The sequence below is a fragment of the Pseudonaja textilis genome, chromosome 5, assembly GCF_049901715.1.
Source record: "Pseudonaja textilis isolate UNSWEBS1 chromosome 5, rPseTex1.2, whole genome shotgun sequence".
Lineage (NCBI taxonomy): Eukaryota > Metazoa > Chordata > Lepidosauria > Squamata > Elapidae > Pseudonaja > Pseudonaja textilis.
In genome coordinates, this window is record NC_141994.1 from 40,552,935 (window position 1) to 40,571,821 (window position 18,887).

An 18,887-nucleotide genomic window follows, 5' to 3' on the forward strand; every position below is an offset into this window, starting at 1 on the left:
TTCAAAGTTCTAGTTATCATGAAAAAATTTATACTAAAAAAGTTTATACTAAGATTTGTCAGCATACCATCCATCCAGAATTAGTTTGAATAATAAGAATTTTCTGAATAAATAAAATTTAAAAATACATTTAGTATTCATAGCAATAGCAAACTATTAGAACCTTATTTATAGAACCTATAAATAAGGCATACAGGGAAACTGTATCTGACAAATTCAGAAGTACAGTAGTTTTACCATCATAAATGTTAGCTGTCAATAACTGCACCATTAATATAATTGCTGCCCAAATTTCAGAGTAACATACAATCATTGGAAAGATACCTTAACCATTGTCAACAGCAAAGAATTTAGAAAATTTAGAAAGTAGGAAATTTCAAAATGCATGTTCTGTGGAGATCTACAATCATGGCTACCAGTGATTTTATACATATTCAAAAAAACAGCCTGGACAGCTGCAAATCAGGTCAGGGACGCAGTTCTTAGATTGCTGGAATTAGTCTTTTTCCCTGCACCTTTTTTTTCTGGGTGAAATCTCTACCCTTCAAAGCCATTATTCATTCTATGGCTCTTGTTAGCTCCATGCAAAAAAATAAAACTGATCAGGTATCAGAAACAATATACTGTTGTTGTCATTTTTAGCAGGCCTCTAAAAAGTGATTATTAAAGAACAGGAACATGTGGGTCACTGTGCTCTTGTCTTGCTTTGGCAGATATCTGGTGGGCCACTGTGGGAATAGAATGCTGACTAGATAAACACTGGCTTTCATCCAACGCAGCTCTTATGCGCTTATGTTCCCAAAGCTGATCAAAGAAAAACAGGGATGAAATTTTATTACAGGCTTCTGAGCAGGAGGGATCCCACTTTTTCTTATGAACAAATGCTCGCAAGTAACATTTGCTAGTCACAAGAATATACAATTCATGTGAGTGAGTGAGTGTGTGTGTGTATGTATGATGTACAACAGTCCTTCAAGAACTCTATAAAGAACAACATATAATTTCTAGACTATTCTGTTTCTTCAGCTTTTACTATGGACTTCCATCTTTTATGCTGTGGTCTTATTACCACTAGGCTTCTGATCCAATTGAAAGAGATAGTTATTACCTTAAAGTCTACCAGATATGGCACTGAGATACATTAGGGAATACCTTGTCAGAATTGGATCTGCCTCTTAGTCAGCTATAAATCATCTGTTAAGAATTTCAACTCCTCACAAGGTAATAATAATAATACTTTATTTGCGGTCACAGACCAAAACACAAGTACAACAAAAGAAGAACATGGGAAAATTAATCATGAACAATTGGTCACCAAAAACTTGACTAAGGGGAATTACAGCATTTTCCTCTGATGGTTACAACTCTTAAAAAAAAATGGAAACCAAAGAAGTGATATATGAGAAGCCATCCCCTAGGCAATATAAGAACAAATTATTAACATTGGGTCTAGAAGGATCTCTTTCAAGGAGAGACAGTAACTTAGATCTACCTGTGTTATACATAGGACAATATAAAAGGACATGCTCCACACTTTCAACCTCAGCTCTGTCACAGGGGCATAGCCACTTGTTAATCGGGAGCCTCTTAAATCGCCCATCCAGTAGTGCTGAGGGCAGAACATTAACGCAAGCTAGGGAGAAAGCTCTTCTATACTTGGGAATGGTTAGAGTGTAAAAATAGGAAGCCATCCTCCAGCCATAATTATTAAATTGGCTGAAGATCAGAGGGGAGCAAGTTTTGTTAGCTCTGGCTCATAGATATTGCAAGTCAATGTCCACAAGCCGTTGGACTACCCTAAATTGGGCATCCTTAAGGCCATAATCTCCCAGGGCATCCCCCTTAAAACCTAGCAGGTATAATTTCTTCATCAGCTCCCTCTCCCAACGATAAATATGAGAGTCAGCAAAACCAGGGAGAGGTAGCTACCAGGAACTGTGGGAAAGAGCACCCGAAACTACCATTTAAAGGTGTTAATCCACGCCATACATTCGACTGATTGAGTGCCCAGTTCCAGGTACATCAGAGCATCTGTTAAGAATGTCAACTCCTCACAAGATACATGGTGTGGATGAGATTGCTGACCTTTTCTGTGGTCTACCCCAATCTATAGATTCTTTGCCTTCTTCGATATATATGTCTCACTCTCCTTGCATTTGAAAACAAGTTAAAGCAGACCTATTTGCACCTTTGGCCTGAGCTAATTGGACTATTTTCATATGATATCATACAAAATTAGTCACACAAAATTTACTCATTTTGCTGTTTGACTGCCAGAGTCCATCAGGACTAGGAATGGATTAGAGAAGTTTTTATAAAGAATTACAAACTGGAGCTTGGTTCGTGCTTAATATTTCTTTATTAAAGTGGCTATTGTCACAACTATTGTGACTAAAGAAAAAATGGTGAAATTATGATCTCACTAGGCTATTTCATTAACCTAATGTTAAATAGTATCAATGCCTGTTTCAAAAATGACTTGGTTCTTTTTATAATAAAGTCAGATTATTTTAAAGTATCTTGGATAATTGCTTAAAGCAAAGCTTAGGTTACTCCTCCTACCTTCCGATTTTTGTTAATTTTAAAGGAGAAAAGGGGGAAGAGAAAAAGTGTAGGGTATGGGGGGAAAGAGAAAAAAGCATTGACTTCTGACTCCTTTTGGTGCAGTAAAATAGGGTAATAACATAAAAACTCAACTTTTTACTTTATAAGATACACTAGCCATTTCTATAACAACAAACATTTCTAATCTGAAAACTCAAAATTAGTTTCATTTTATTCCACCTCAAGCTTAAACTCCAAAAGCAGTTTCCAAGTAGAAACAAAATAATTTGTATTCTTTTCTTTAATCAAAGCAATCAATTTAGTCATCTCTGCTAACTCCATCAACTATTGCAGTCAGTCTTCCATTGTGAGAATTACGCCGTCCTTCCATTTTTTGTGAATAAAGTAATCCTGCTGTTGTCAACATATAAAACATCCAAGTTCCATTTTTTTTTTCAAGTTCTTTATCCATCAGGCCTAAAAGAAAAGTTTCTGGTTTTATCTTTATGTTCACCTTAAGAATCTTCTGTATTAAGATGTGGATCCTACTCCATTTTTTTTGTTTCGTCACATGTCCAGCATAAATGGTAAAAAGTTCCATTTACATTTATTTCCAACATTAGTTTGAAATACCTTTTATACAAAACTAAAGCTTGGCTTCTATAGTATGCTCAGGAGGGGCCCATAAATCGAGAGTCATATTACAAGAATTAACAACATTCCACTGAAAAACTTTGTAAATTATGATTGACCTCATCCATACCAATTGAAGATACTGGGAGTGCCAGCATATTGGGGTGGGGTGGGGGGGTACAGTGTCTGGAAAGGACATCTTAAGACACTTCATACTTGCATTAAGTAATTCATACAATATTTTCAGGGTTGGATTAGAAATTCCCACAAATTGGTTTGTTTGGATTATTTTGAGAGGAAAAGAAAGCAGTTTTGGTTTTAATTGGCCCTGCTAAATAATTATTTGTTTGGGAAACTTGGATTGAACCTATAAAAGTCACATTATCACCATATAAACAAAACCATATCCATGGCAGAACCCCAATAAGAAGAGAAGATGGAGATGGCTAGAGATGGCTTCTTGGTATTCAGTCTCATCTTAACTCTTTAAAAAAAATACTAAACATTGTTTGGACTGATCTTGGATATTATCCATTAAAACAAAATATATGTTGGCCTCTACATGTTTTTCTATTAAAAGATAACCTTGATACTCCTTTTTTAAAATTGAAGCTGGCATCAAAATACAGTACATACAGAAACAAACTTTCTTCCCTAATCATTTATTTCACAAAATAAATACTGGAATGTAATTAAAATATGCATAATTAGGCAAGCATTAGGGCACTTAAATGGAGAAATAATTCAGATAACTGTTAAACTGGAAAAGTCTAGAATATAAACACATGCAGCCTGCAAATATATTCTACAGTCTGACACTTAGCAAATTATGCACAACAGTATAATAAATTGGATAATATAGCTTCTTATGGCTCTAATAGATTCATCCTTCAAGTACCATATAGTATACTGAATACAGAGAACTATTTATCCAATATCAACATCAATTATCTTTGCCATGTTCCTTTAGTGACAATGTGACTATGAAGAAAGTGGCATTCCATATACTTCTCTCATGGATATGTTTATTACTTTAGCTAAGATGATTGGCTAAGATGGTCAGTTAAATTTGTGAGCTTCAAAATGTTGTTACATTGAAAAAAAAAGTTGCAAGAGAGAAAAGATCCATAAAAATGCATTGGGTGAGGTAGTTATTTGATCTGAGTCAATATGACAACACTTTTTTCATTTACTTTTCTGAGAAAATTGAATAAGAAAAACTGGCCTCAATCAATTAATTAAACTTTTTATTTTGATCAGGGATCAGCGTAAAAACAAGAGCAGAAACAAATCAAAATAGAAATTATCCAACAACAGCAGCATAAAGAATATTTCAATTTTGATTATTTTATATATGTAAGTATATCATAATATTGTTAACACTAAACTATTCAGTCCCATCATAATTTTATTGAGATGATTCCAACAACCAGGGGTGGGATTCAATTTTTTTAACAAACAGTTCTGGGGGTGTGGCTTAGTTGGTAGCCGTGGCTTGGTAATCATGCGACTGGCTGGGTGTGGCCAACTCAATCTCACATTGAGGCACACATCTCCTCGCCTGGCCTCTCATGACTGTGGGAATGCTGCAACAGTTGTAAGTGTGAAAAATGGCCATAAGTCACTTTTTCAGTGCCATTGTAACTTTGAATGGTCACTCCACACAAGCAAAGTACCAGCAAAAGAGGGAAAAAAACCTCCAGAGACGTTCCTGAGACAGGAAGTCTAGTCCTGCCAAGAATATAATAAGGGTTAATGGAGAGGCAGTTTCTGTAAGCAACACCAGAATGTTTCCTTCCAGCCTTCCTTATAGGATTAGGCCAGTAATTTCTTCTAACAACCGGTTCTCCAAACTGCTTAGAATATTAACAACCAGTTCTAGAGAATAGGTGCGAAATGGTAGAATCCAACCCCTGCCGACAACAGGCCAAACTATAACTTGTCATGAAAGCTAGAGCACCATTATCCAATCATTTTGAATGCCACCAAATATATTTCTTTACTAAATAGTTCCCAAAGAAGCATATTTGGGATATTAATACCCAAATATGAAACTACTGATTTCAAATAACAAAGCTAGATGTTTATCTCCATTTTGGAATTACAAGTTATTATTTGGAATCTAAATCACGGCTTGACATATCAATTCTGTCCATGGACAAGTTTTACTTCATTATTGAAAACCAAATCAAAATATCTACACTTTCATTTAATATGCTCATTTTTCCTAGTACAGTCTATTAGAGATAATATCCTGCCTAGCAACTGGTCTTCACAAAAAAAATTGTTTATATGTCGTACTACCAAGTTGTTGTTTTGACCTGATGGTTTTGCTTATCATCAGTTGCTTTTCTTGTTACAACATTATTAGTATAGCAGCTGATTAGGAAAATAAAGGAGAATATTTGTAGCTCAGGATTGAAATGGGGGCTCTTTGGTACTCCCTAAGCTTGCTTTAGGTAGGACTAGCACAGATAATGTTACCTAGTTAGGGTAATGAGACATCTGAAAGAAAACAAGCAAGGTCAGACAGCACCAAGGACTTCCCTGAATGGGAAAAGTTGTAGAAGCATGCCACTTCCATTTTTCTCACTATGGGTTTAAGGAATGGTCTTGAGGTGTAAAACACTTTTTTTAAATGCAGGTGGCCTTTCCAAATATTGACTATAGCTCAATATTGATATATTAGAAGAGGACAAAAAAGTAGTAATAACACCAAAAATGTTAGTACCTATGGTGGCAACAATATCCACTGTCCACCAACAAATGTCTATGGAGATTCTCAGTTTTCCAGGTCATGGCTGTCATGGACAAACAATCCTTCCATTCTCCACCATTCAGTCAGAACTAAAGAAGCTTTTTGGATGAGAAGCAAAATGTCTTCAGGAAAAACAAGAAAGTCCAGTTGACTTTTGAAAGAAAGCAGCTTTGGGACAACTACCAACAAATGAAGAACATATGTCATTATTCTGTTAGGGACAATTGTAATTTAACAAAGCTGCTTCTGTTTTCAGCTGATCATATATTCAGTGTATAATTGATTTTGTACTAGAAAGTAAATATAAAAGTTAAGATCCTGGACTAGTTTTATATTCCTTCCTCACCACATACTTACTGGATAAGGTAGAATACTGTTATCTAGTTGGGTAATTAAATGTTTGCCAGCAAACAACCAAGTTTAGAAAGCATCAAGGATTGCATAGGTTCACTCCTGAGTTCCAAAGATTATCTCCTATATTATTGTTATAATACCTGAATGATAGCTTGAATTCCAGAATACACACAACTTTGGATAAATAAAGCATTATAACAACAAAAAGGAAAAGCATGCAACAACACAACAGTTCCCATTTGATGCCTTATACCTGGAGGGCTGGGGGTTAATCAGCCTTCTATTCCATTCCCAAGGTCCTTTGAAAGAGGCAAGGAATGCAAATGCAACCCATGTATATTGATATTTCAGTGATTATATCTAACTGTAAAATGCTTTGATAATGCAGTTATCAAAGACAGAACGATATAAGTTGACAGTAAACATGCAATATATTTGCTCCTTGCCCTATTTGAACATAAAAAAAAACCCCAACTAAATAAATTTCGACAAATGCATGCCTTTTCTTGAGAATTAAATAGATGCACAACTGAAAACAGAATTTCCTGCTTGCATTGACTTAGGTGAAGGCTGCTGCAACAGGGGGGGGAAAAAAGCAAGAACATTTCATTCTAGCCTCTTTCCACTTCATTGGATGCCATTGAACATTCCTAACCTTGAGGGGCTGGGGAAGAACCAACAGTGATAAAGGCAAGGTCACTGTTAGAATAACACTTTTAATGTTAATAGTTAATGAGTGAAGACATAGACCTGGGATAGCACAATTCAAGGAAACAAACATAAAATGAAAGGATGTGAATTTTTGACAAACACACCAGCTGAGAGCGGGATACACCAATTTCCTCAAACAAAGTTTTAGTCATATGTAGAATGCAATCAGGACAAGAGTTTTTTTTTTGTTTTTTTGTTTTTTTTCTCTGGGCCAAATTCTATTTTCAGAGATTCCAGTAACTTGTGAGCTTCATCTGTCAAATAAAACAGTTTTCCTCTATAATAGGCCAGACCCTTCCAAGCTATTCGAGTGGTTTCTTTAACAGAATTAGATTATGCATATGGACATATTGAGCATACATTCGTCTCAAAACTGAGCAGCACCATCAAAGTACTGCTAGAAAGATAACTTCATTGGGTAGAAGAGGCTCATGTGGTGAGTAAGTCCAAAAAGGGACTGAATGGAAAGATGAGAAGTGGAATGATATGGCACAGAGGATGGGTGGATCATCGTTTATTTTGTAGATGTGGGCAGCCTGTTTTAACTGCAGGGTGTAACATTTATTTATTTTGACTTGCCAGAATGGCAATCACAATAGGCCCAATAGTAAAGAAATCCATGCATATTAAAATTAATTTTAACATCATTATTTACAAAAAACAAAACTGATAAGTTAAAGCACAGAAAGGTTTCTATTCACTTTTTATGTTCAACTTTTTATGTTCAACAATATAACTCTGAAAAAATAAAACAATCCTGACACAAATAGAATGGTTCGGAATCCTTGGATCCATTAGCCAGATATATCTGCTGAAGTATAGTCTACTCTTATCACAACATTTGAAGCCTATAGCCTTATTTTTAAGTCAATTATCTTTTAGCCTTTCCCTGATTCCCTATTCTAGTCCAAACTGCCAGAAATTTCTAGAATATTTAAACTATTTTGCAATTTTATCTAATATTCCAGAAGAAGGCAAGGGAAAATACCTGTTATCAAGCACAGAGACACTCACAGGCATTTTTTCTAACCACTGGGATGCCAAAATAATGAAACATGTATTGTGTCATCAAATGCAAGATCCACTTATATATTTGCAGATATATAAAGGACCAAGCTTGTGTTAAGTGACACATCTTTCAGTACTTGCCCACCCATGGATGCCTGGATTCTTCTTCCCATCCTTCTCCTCCTTCCTTCCAAACTGTATTGCATTAGTACACAATCCTGCCAAGCCAATGTGCCCTGAAAAAGCAGTTCATATCTCTCTACCCTCCCCAAACATAAATTGAACGATAAGAGAAAAGTGGTATTCTGACACAAGCGTTTTAACAGAAAAGAGCTTCTTTCAGCAGACTTCACATGTCTGACAGCTATTGCTTAGACACTCATACCAAAATACTTGATTGTTGTTGGGTTTCTTCTTTTGTTTCTAACAGTATCACAGAATTCTTTGTTGCTTTGCTACTGGTAAAGCATCCTAGAAATGATACTCTCTGTAATCGGGGGCGTGCATAAGCGCCCCAATGTGCCTACCGTCCCTGTCCTGAGCGCCCCAATGTGCCTACCGTCCCTGTCCTAAGCGCCCCAACATGCCTACCGTCCCTGTCCTAGTTTTCACACATATAATTGTAGTAAATGTTGAAACAACCTTTTTGGTAGAAAGATTTGTATGTAACTAGCCTCTCAAAATTATTTATGTCATTTGTGTGCAGTCGAATTGGACATACTGTTTTGCCCTTTTGTTCTAGACAGAGCAGAAATTCTTGAATCCTTTTTAAGAAGTGGGACTTCCCCTTAATAGAAGCCAGGGCACAGTTACTTTCTTTGTTTCCCAACAGATTTTGCTGTGAAAAACTCTATTGGCAGTTAGATTGTCATTTGGCATTTTCCACAATGTGTTACTGAGGTGAGAGATGGAAGCTATTTCAAGAATTAAAAAAACTGGTGGAGAAAATTTCCCTCTTTTTCAGAAGAGTGAAAAAAAAAAAGAAATATTTCAGAAATATTCTCATAAAATAGAACTCTTTGGTGAATTTTCGGATGATTTGGAATTATCTGAAAGCTATTCATGGAGAAATGGGCATGAAATATTTTTAATTAGCATTTCTGGATTTATAAGACCACCCAGTTAAAACAATGTGATTCTGGGCAGGAGAGAATCTGTGGCAAGATTGACTAACCTACCAACAGTTCACACATAAAAATAGGGAGATTTCCTTGTCATTTTCTTGCAGTGAATACAAATAAACATATAGTGATTAGGAGGTTCTGGAGGAAATGGTATCTTAAAACTTGTTTTTAAATAAATACTGCACCAACAGGTAGTTAATTCGGGAAAAAACAATTCATTATGTTCATTTAGCCCTCTAATATTATCTATTACTCAACAATACTGTCAACTGCCTCCTTACACTTGCTTGTGCTTCACTGCAATGCAGTGACAGACTATCATGAACTGTGGGGAGGGGGAATGAAGGAAAGGATGCTTGGGGAAATGAAAATAAGGGCTGTACCTCCTGGAGACCCTGCCTCAAGGTCACCCAGCTGGAAGGAGGAAGCCACATACCAAACAGGTGCTTGGACTGATCGTTATGAAAACATCTTGACTGATTCTGATTGGTTACAATGGGGTGGGCAATGAGAGACAGTTAAGGGAAGGGAAAAATAGAAGTTAGGGATTTTGGCCCACGATTCTCAGTTCCAACTATGCAATATTGCAATAGAATTGATCTTTAATGAAACCATATCTATCTAAGTAAATGGAGCCAAGGACCATTTCTTTTTAGAGATTCAAGTTGTGGCAGGTCTGATAAATATGCTTTTATTGAAAATTGTAGTGATTAGATTTAAGGGAACTTTTGCATTATCTTCATAGAGGAAATAAATATTTTTTTTCTGTTCTGCTATACTGTTAGTGATTCCATGTACTCTGCATTATTAGTATTATTCTCTCAAATATGGTAAGCCCACCACTCATTTTTTTAAAAAATAACTCCTGATTTACCCAGACAAACTGTTGCAAGATAACCACTGCCGCAGAATGAAAGTGCCTTTCAGATTGCCTAAGTGAACTCTGAGTTATTGTTCTGCTCCCACTGTTTCATTTTATGGAAATTTTACCATTTATTGTTTTGATCTTTTTGTTTGTTTATACTCTGTATCAGTTCAGGCTCCTTTGAGAGAAAGAGCAATATAGAAACATAAACATAATGATAATGACACCAGTAACATGTCTGAAACTGCAAGCAACATTTTTAAAAGACATTTCTAAAAACTTGGGACAATGAGGGAGAGAAAGAGGCATCAAAGAATTGAAATACATGTGTCCAATGAGCTTGGCCATTTCACTGTACAACACTGTCTAATTTTAGAGGAAAGGCTGGATAATGGCAACTTACTGCTCTTTCAATAGCACCTTTCTCTTACTTTTGATTGACTTGTAAAGTTCATCTCATGCTGTATGCTTTTAGAAGCTCATGTCATCCTGTATGCTAAAAAGACAGCAGTAACAATGTTTTCATGTCACTTTTTCTTGGTTGCACAAAGGCAATTTAAAGTACTTGATGCTGACACATTTTCTGCAATGTGTTCTCTCCCACCATGTGAATACTCACCATGTGACTGTTTGCTCATCTCTGTTGTGCAAGAAACTCTTTAAACATTTGCTCAAGAACTGTGCTACATTTGTCACATGAATGTTTGCCTTCAGACACAAAGCAGAGAACACAAGGAGGTGTTATACTTATTCAGTTAATGCCGCATGCTTATCTCAGATGTTGAGAGAGAACAGAAATAATCATGCCTAAAAGCTTTTGATATCCGCCTAGAATATGAATAGTGAGGTCAGGAACAACAAGGGAAAGGCTAGAAATGGAGCATCATTACTTATTTAGGAAGACTTACATATTTAAAGCATTTAGGCTTAAGAATTGTTAATGAATATGAACAGAAAAAATGACCGAACTTTATCAGATGATTATTTTTGTGGGGAAAGCAAAAAATCTTTCTCCCCCTTCCATATAACACAGTACTTGGATTTACACTTCAGCAGAGAAAAATATGACTTTACTCAGTGCAGAAAGTGTTGAAGGTCACAGATGTACCCCACTGTCAATGGTTACTAAGAAGAATGGTTCAAAATACAGTTGTCCAGTTTAAAAGAGAGAATATATAAGTTTCCTCATACTGAATTTTCTCATTTCTGGAAATGTCAAGGGTTCAGCCTAGGACCTTCTACATAAAAAACAGCATTCTACCATTTAATCTTACCATTTGTTTGGGGTTTTTTTTTTCAAATTCTGGTAGATAGAACAATTATAACATACAAAGATTTCTTCCTGTATTTAGGATTAAAACTTTCAGTTTAACATAGAAACATATGCTATTTGAAAAATTAGATCAGGAGAAAGGGAACAGGGAGTAAAAGTGAAGGAGGTATGATGTGTATTTTAAAATTCAATTATTAAAGTAGTAGTAATGCCATGAGCGGACATATTCTCCCTCACTTTAATACTATATCATTGAATGCTTGAGAGTATTATTGAAACAAGAGCTGTCAGGTTTTATACCATGGCTGAGCAGTATAACACAGGTCTCCAGATACTTAACCTTCAATTTAGCTTTCAACCACACCTGGCAGAAGATTCCCAGATAAGGGGGAAGAAGGCGGAGCCTCCTTGCTGATGGACTGTAGATCGCAACTCTCTGTGGCTATGGTCCATGCTCTTTCATTGGAGAGCCCAATTATTACAATTAGGGGCAGAAGCTGCCTTGGAGGGGCGGCGGACTAAGGGGAAGCCGCAAGCCAGGTTGAGGGGAGCCACATCTCCCCCCTGGGCTTGGTCTATTTCCCCCTGAACATGACTGCAGTGGTGGTTTAAAATGGCCACCCTGAAAAGGAGGACTCAGCTAGATTAAGATTTGTGCAGGAGGGAAGAAAGAGGTGGATAACATCTGAACCGGGACAATTGGGCGATACAACTAAACAAAAGTACCCCGGGATTAAGGTAACATGGAATTTTTAAGAAAAGAAAAGTGAGTGGCGAAATTACAAAGGGACAGAAAAAAAAAATAAGAAAATATTTCTGACAGCTGAGCAGGGCTTCGAACTGGGAAAGGAAGAAGCCAGAACTAAAGATTTAACTAAATTGGACTAAAATATTTTGGGAATAAACAGGCATAAAATAAAGCTGGACTTAAGATTGTCAAATAATAATAATAATAAAGTTTACAAATTGGAGACTGGACTGTGCTGGAATATTGAGGTTCGAAAAACCTTAAATAAAAAAATAGGGGGAAAAGGTGAAGACTTTGTATAATGGAGAGTGCCACCTTTTGACAAAAACTTGAGCTCAAACAAAAGGGAAAGCATCCTGTTTCTGAATGAACTTGTGTGGATATAACATTAAAGAAATATTGAAACAAAGTAAGAATCTTAGAAAGTGAAAGCAGACCCAGAATAAAGAAAAAAGCAAGGAAAGACTGACTGTGGGATTGATTGATGTTTTTGGTATAGACCATGGGCTGGAATAATTGAGAACTTTAGAAATTTGAAAGAACGAAGGAAAGTAAAAGTGGTTTGGGGGGGGGGATTTTAACGATCATAAAATATAAGAGTGTGTAATGATATCTCTTCGGGAATTAAAAATGGAACTTAAAAATATGAGAGAATTACTACAGGAAAAGGGTGAATCACTTTTCTTTGTGTTAGAAAAAAATGGAAATGGCAATTGAAGAACAAGAAGAAAGAGCTTCAGAGGAGGAGGAGTCGATTCAAGGAGAAGACATTTTAAATAGACAATTAACACAAAGAACACTACAAAGAAGTGGGGGAAGAAGGAAGGCTAAAAAGTTGAGATTTAAGAAGGCAATTAAAAGGGGGAATACCTGTGAAGTCAGGAAAGGCAGAAAGACCCAGCAGAAAGGGGGAAAGGAAGATACTAAGAAAGAGAGGGATATAAACTGGAATGAGAAAAGATATGGGGAAAAGAAGGGGAGGAGAAGCAGTAAGAAACAGGTGCATGAAATAAAGAAATATGGAAATAGTAAAATGTTGAAAAGAAATGGTTTTTTCGGAGATAATGGTTGAGGAATTAAAAAGGAGATTCTGCAAGGTGACAAGGGGTAATAAGAATATTTCTGCAATTAAAAATATTTAGAAAATAGGGTAATATAGATACTGATCACTCTTATTAAAAATCAAGGGTGGGGGAAATATGCTGCGAAATCCAAATGAAAAGATGTAATGATTATTATTATAACTTCTTAAAAATAATGGTTTATTGGGAATCAAGATGAGGGAATAAAGGTATATTTTAATCATTGAGGTGTCACACTCAAAACAGTAAAAAGGGGGAAACCTATACTTGTTTTTTTTTAGTGTTAAAATTTGTATTAATCTAGAATTTATAAAAATAATGTGTAATGGAAAGGGAATACGACAGATTAAAGAACCAACTAAATTAATAAGTTAATTTAGACTATTAAAAGCAAGGAGACACAATGGTAACTTATTATTATTATTATTAGGCAAACACATATTGTTTGTCTTTATTTTTAAAATAAATATTAAAGGATTATATTTGAAATAATTGAAATGAAACAAAAAGATGTTTCGATTGAGATTAATGAAAGAGGCTAGAATTAATGTGTTTGTTTCTCTCCTTACTGAAAATTTGGAATGGAAAAAGTAATAATAGAATTAAGTATGCATATATGAATGTATAATTGCTGTCATATTTGTATGTAAAGGTGATGACCCAGAAATATGTTGTCCACTAAAAAGAGATTTTTGTTTTTAATGTGAAAAACTGAATAAAATTTGTTTTAAAAAAAAAAGAAGATTCCCAGATAAGACTGTTTCATTACTCTTATTATAAACAAGAGTGAAACATCAGGTGCAATTGTTGCTTGTCCACTACATGTAAAGACCTCAGAAACATATATATTTATACTTCAGATTTTCAACTCTAGATTATTTCCTCCCATCTTTCTAAATAAATTGCTGGATCCTTGATGACCTTGGGTTATCGAATTATCTTTACATAAAAGCTATCTCTACACTAGGAATCGCTGGTCTCCTTTTTATCACCCTTATTCCTAGTAGCCTCCTCTAATGTAGGAAATGACTGATTCTTCTCATATATGATGTCCCCAAACAGATAGTATCCTGTGCCTGGTAATTCTGGAAATTATGCTGCCAAAGTAAGAGTAAATTGTCAGCCAGTGGCAAAAGTTATCACACAGTTCCTTTCCTTTCATTGGAGGTTTTCAAAGAGACTCGATAATATATGGGAAATTATATAAGGAATCCTGTAGTGTGTAGGGAATTGGACTCAATGTCCCCCTAGGACCCTTCCAATTCTATGAAATACAAGATGACATCAGAAATGCTGGCTTAACATGCAAGTAGTCCCTGCATCTTTAAGACTACTAGAATTCCTGGTGGAAATCAATGCTGTGTACCAGTTTCACTTTGGACAATATCACCTCCAGTTGTAGTTTCGATTCCATTCTTGACTTAAAATAGGGGTATCCTAGCTAAGCTGTTTTGCTTTACTTTATATTTTCATATTCATGTGTAGCCAACAAGGGACATTTTTAAACAGAGATGCATTTAAAGATCATTGTAACTATGAAAAATAATGCAAATTATGCAGCTTTCTGTTTTCTCCTATTACTTGGAAATTATTATCAGGGGCAGTGTGGTTTAAACACCATTGTGTATTCCTGGACTTAGTTCCAATTGTATAAAATTGGAAATTCTTCATTTGGAGGCTTTTTCTTGAGTAAGGCTCTGAACTCTTTCAAACACATGTCCTAATCCATATATATAGGACATACTGTATCACTTAAATCCTGCAAATATAGTTTCACATATCTTTCCAAGTGGCTTGACCAAGCAATTCTCATTTTGTCTAAGTGCTAATAATCTTACCTTAAAATCTGAGGAACACAAATATTTTACAACACTTAGGACACAAGAAAGCACTATAAAAATAAAGAGATTATTAAACTTTTATTTGCACACGAAGAGTATAATTTATAGAGAGTATTTGCAGAATTATCTGTAAAATAGTAAAATCAGTAGTCGGTGACAGGATCAAATTAGTTTGCAGCTCAGACTCATGAAACTGAGTGATCGTAGAACTTATTTTTAACTTTATAGACATCTTCTAGGATGAGTTGCCAAAATATTCTGTAACACTCAGTTGATTATATTTATTAAGGTTTCTAGAATATAACACAATCCTTTTGCATAGAACAACAACACTCCCACAAAGAGTAATAGATTTAAGAATACTGTAATTTAAAGAGAAGGATTAACACTTCCATTTGTTGTTATGATGGTTTTTTGTGGGATTTTTTTTCCTGTGGGTGGCCTGGTAGGGTATGAAGCCTATATATCTACCGTTGCATGTTATGCCATATGTTCAATGCTACCTTATTGCAGAGATGGATTTCTTTTAACTTTTTACAGTGCTAATCTATGTATATTTATTTAAAGATCAGTTAGTATGTAAAGTGTTCCAGCTTAAAACAATCCCATATTTCTTAGAAAGAGGATTTCTAAAACCCCATGGGTAAAAAAACAACCTGCAGGTTCTCACAGGCTCTCATCATCTCAGATATTTCTTTCAACTTGAGGCAAAATTTGAAGCCAATGACAACAATGATGTTTAAGATAATATGAAAGCTCTATTTCAGTTGTTGCTTTATGTTGATAAGGAAGCGCATTAAGTTCTTATTGTGCCATATTTTAATTTTCCATAAATGATGTTGCAGAAACTGAAGCTGACTGAGATACCTCAGCAAACCCAACCATTTTCTTTCATCCATAAAAATATTCCAACTTCCAAAGCTGGAAAACACAGAATCTACCATTGCTTGTATACCTGTCTTCTTCTAATAGCACTCATAAGGTAATATATGCAATGCACTTTATAACTTCTATAGGTGCTTTGTGATTAATATTTCATTATCAATTTGTCTTCTGTTTGGGTATAGTAGGATGTTCACATTTCAGACATAACAGAATTGTGTGGTTATGGGTGGGTGCTTCTGCTATGCTGTGCTCTCTTTAGATTACTGTTTATGATTCGATTGTGGGAATCTAGAAGGAATAGTTTTGATCATGCTATTGTTAGAATTTAAAACTGATTTTGCTTAAAAATTTCCTGGTTAACCAATTCTCCAATTTTCGGAAAATCACTTTTTCACTTGGATGCAACCAAAAGGAAATTAAAAAATATTTTTTCTCCAAAAATCTAGATACTCTGAAGCAATATTATGGTAATATTATTCAGTTAATAGAACAACTGAGACAATAACATTGCCACAAATTAATTTTGGAGGCCAAAAAGCCTAGAGGTTTACAGTACTAGAATGCATTTTATTTTTATTTTTAAAAAAACTACTGATTTTTAAGAAAATGCCATCTATGAACTACAAAAATAGCAGACAAAACGTTCAAATCATTAAAAATAAGGGAGAGAATATATCATATACCATACAATATGTTTTATGTTCTTTTTCTCTTCATTTAATATTTCCATTTTGGTTCAAGCAATATAAAATATTTCTGATGTACAACGGCAAAAGGGATAATTTCTGAAATGGCAGTTTTAAGAAGAGTTGATTGTCTCAGATCCCAGAATTCACATGGGAAGAGAACAGTGCAGTACATGAACAATCTAAGGAAATCTAAGTTCTCCTTAAACAAGCTGGAAGCTCAGTGATTGTCTAATTCTAACTAAAACCGGATATGAAGATTAAGAACCCAACAAGAAAAAGCCAACCAAGCATTCCTAGGAGAGTCTGGCTCAGACCAGAGCAAACATTCACATTAAAGCCAAAGCTGACCAGCAAGAGGTCAATCAGATCAGATGTATGGTAAACATAAGGGGGGAAAAAACTGTCTGGCAGGTCCACACAGAAAACAGCACTTGCTTTATTACATCATAAGCTGTATTTTATAGCTTTGTAGTTTTCATTGTAACACCAGCCTAATAGCAGAAATGGTCAGCTCAGATACAGAATATTTATTTTTATATGATGTTTTTATATTTGTATAAGCTGCCTTGAGTCGCCATGTGTGACTATGTAATAATAAATTTTCTAAAATAATAAATGAATGAATGAATGAATGAATTTCAGATACTTCATCCATACAAAACCTCCCCAAAAAATTAGACAATCCTGGCCCTATACTATGTCCCTGAGTCACTGAATCCTAGTTTGAGGCATTGTCCTGCCCGTTCTCCTTACATATATATTTAATTTAACATTTTTCTAACTTGAAAACTTTTCAACATATGGACTTCAACTTCCAGAATTTCACAGCCAACATGTTGACTAGAGAATTCTGATTTGAAGCCTATTCATCAAATAGTTACCAAGTTTGAAAAACATTGGATTAGTTGATCATTTTACTTATTTATACAAACTTAATTTACTGATTTATGCAAAAGTCAAAATAGTGTACAATATTTACAACTTTATTCCTAGGATGCCAGTCATAAGGTTATAACTGTAATTTTAAAATCTGAATCATTTTACAGGTAATAGAACCAGGCAAGGATCATGACAGGTGATTAAGTGGGAATTCAAACTGTAACTCAGCTAGAAATGTGTATTAAAATGCATTTTGTTTTGCCACCATTTTGCAGACAGGAATGACTTGTCATGAATTAGAGGAATATAAAGTATTATGCAATATAAGTAGTATACAAAAACTATGATTCACTACATAAAATAAAAGCTCAATAATAAAGCAATATCAGTATTGATGTATCTCAAAAGACTTTCAAACCAAACTAAGACTATAAAGTCAAACTGAAGAATTCCCAAACAGAAAACCAAATCAAATACCTGTAAAAACAAATTATAATAAGTCGAAAGATTAGAGACCAAACAGATAATTACTTTAAGACAGACTCCCTTTCATTCGGCAAAAGTATACAAAATATTCTAACTTTAGATTATTGCTGAATCACACCTTTTGGAATATTCACTGCTATTAACTTATTGTGGTCAAAAGTGTTTCAAACTTAAAGGAATCCTTGATGCATGAGAAATGCAAACTTTCTGTACTCCTATACTGAAACATCCTTGGAACGTAAAGACTTGATGTAATACATGGGTGTCAAACTCGCTGTGTTACATTGCTGTCACGTGACTTTTGTGACATTTTCCCCATTCACGGAGCTGGGGTGGGTGTGGTCTGCATGTGATACATTCGGCCCATGGGCTGCCTGTTTGACACCCCTGATGTAATATCATAGGTATGTTAAAAAATGTCTCCTCACTAAAAAAAATATAACTATCTACTGGAAACTCTGATCTTGGTTGTTTTCTTGCAAAAAATGCAAGGCAAACTCCATTCCCTTCTAGCACTGCTGATGTTACCTAGCTGGGAAACAAAATGTCTGCAAGAAAACAACTAAATTCAGAAAGCATTAAAGACCCCACACTTAAATTTAAAAAAACGGGCTTTAAAGGTAATGCTGTATGATTAAGAAAAATTGGACGAATTTTATTACAGATATATTTTTTTCACCTCAGATCAGCTTTCAAGGATCATCAAAAAAATGTACAAGCTTTTGATAGTTCCAGCTAGCACGGAATCTGCTTAGTCAACAGGCTAACAGAGGAAGGAGACTAAAAATATTCAAATTAAGATCTATCTCATAGATAATGTAACGATCTAAGCTCTTCTGGAGATTGATATAGTTACTTTGGAATTGGCCTATGGTAATTGTTGACCTAGAATTTAAAAAAATCCAGATTCAAATCTACTTTCAGCTGTAGAAGATCAATGGATGACGGGCTCAGACACTTATTTTCAGGCTATTTATTGCACTGAGATGTTCTGAGGAAAAGAGAGT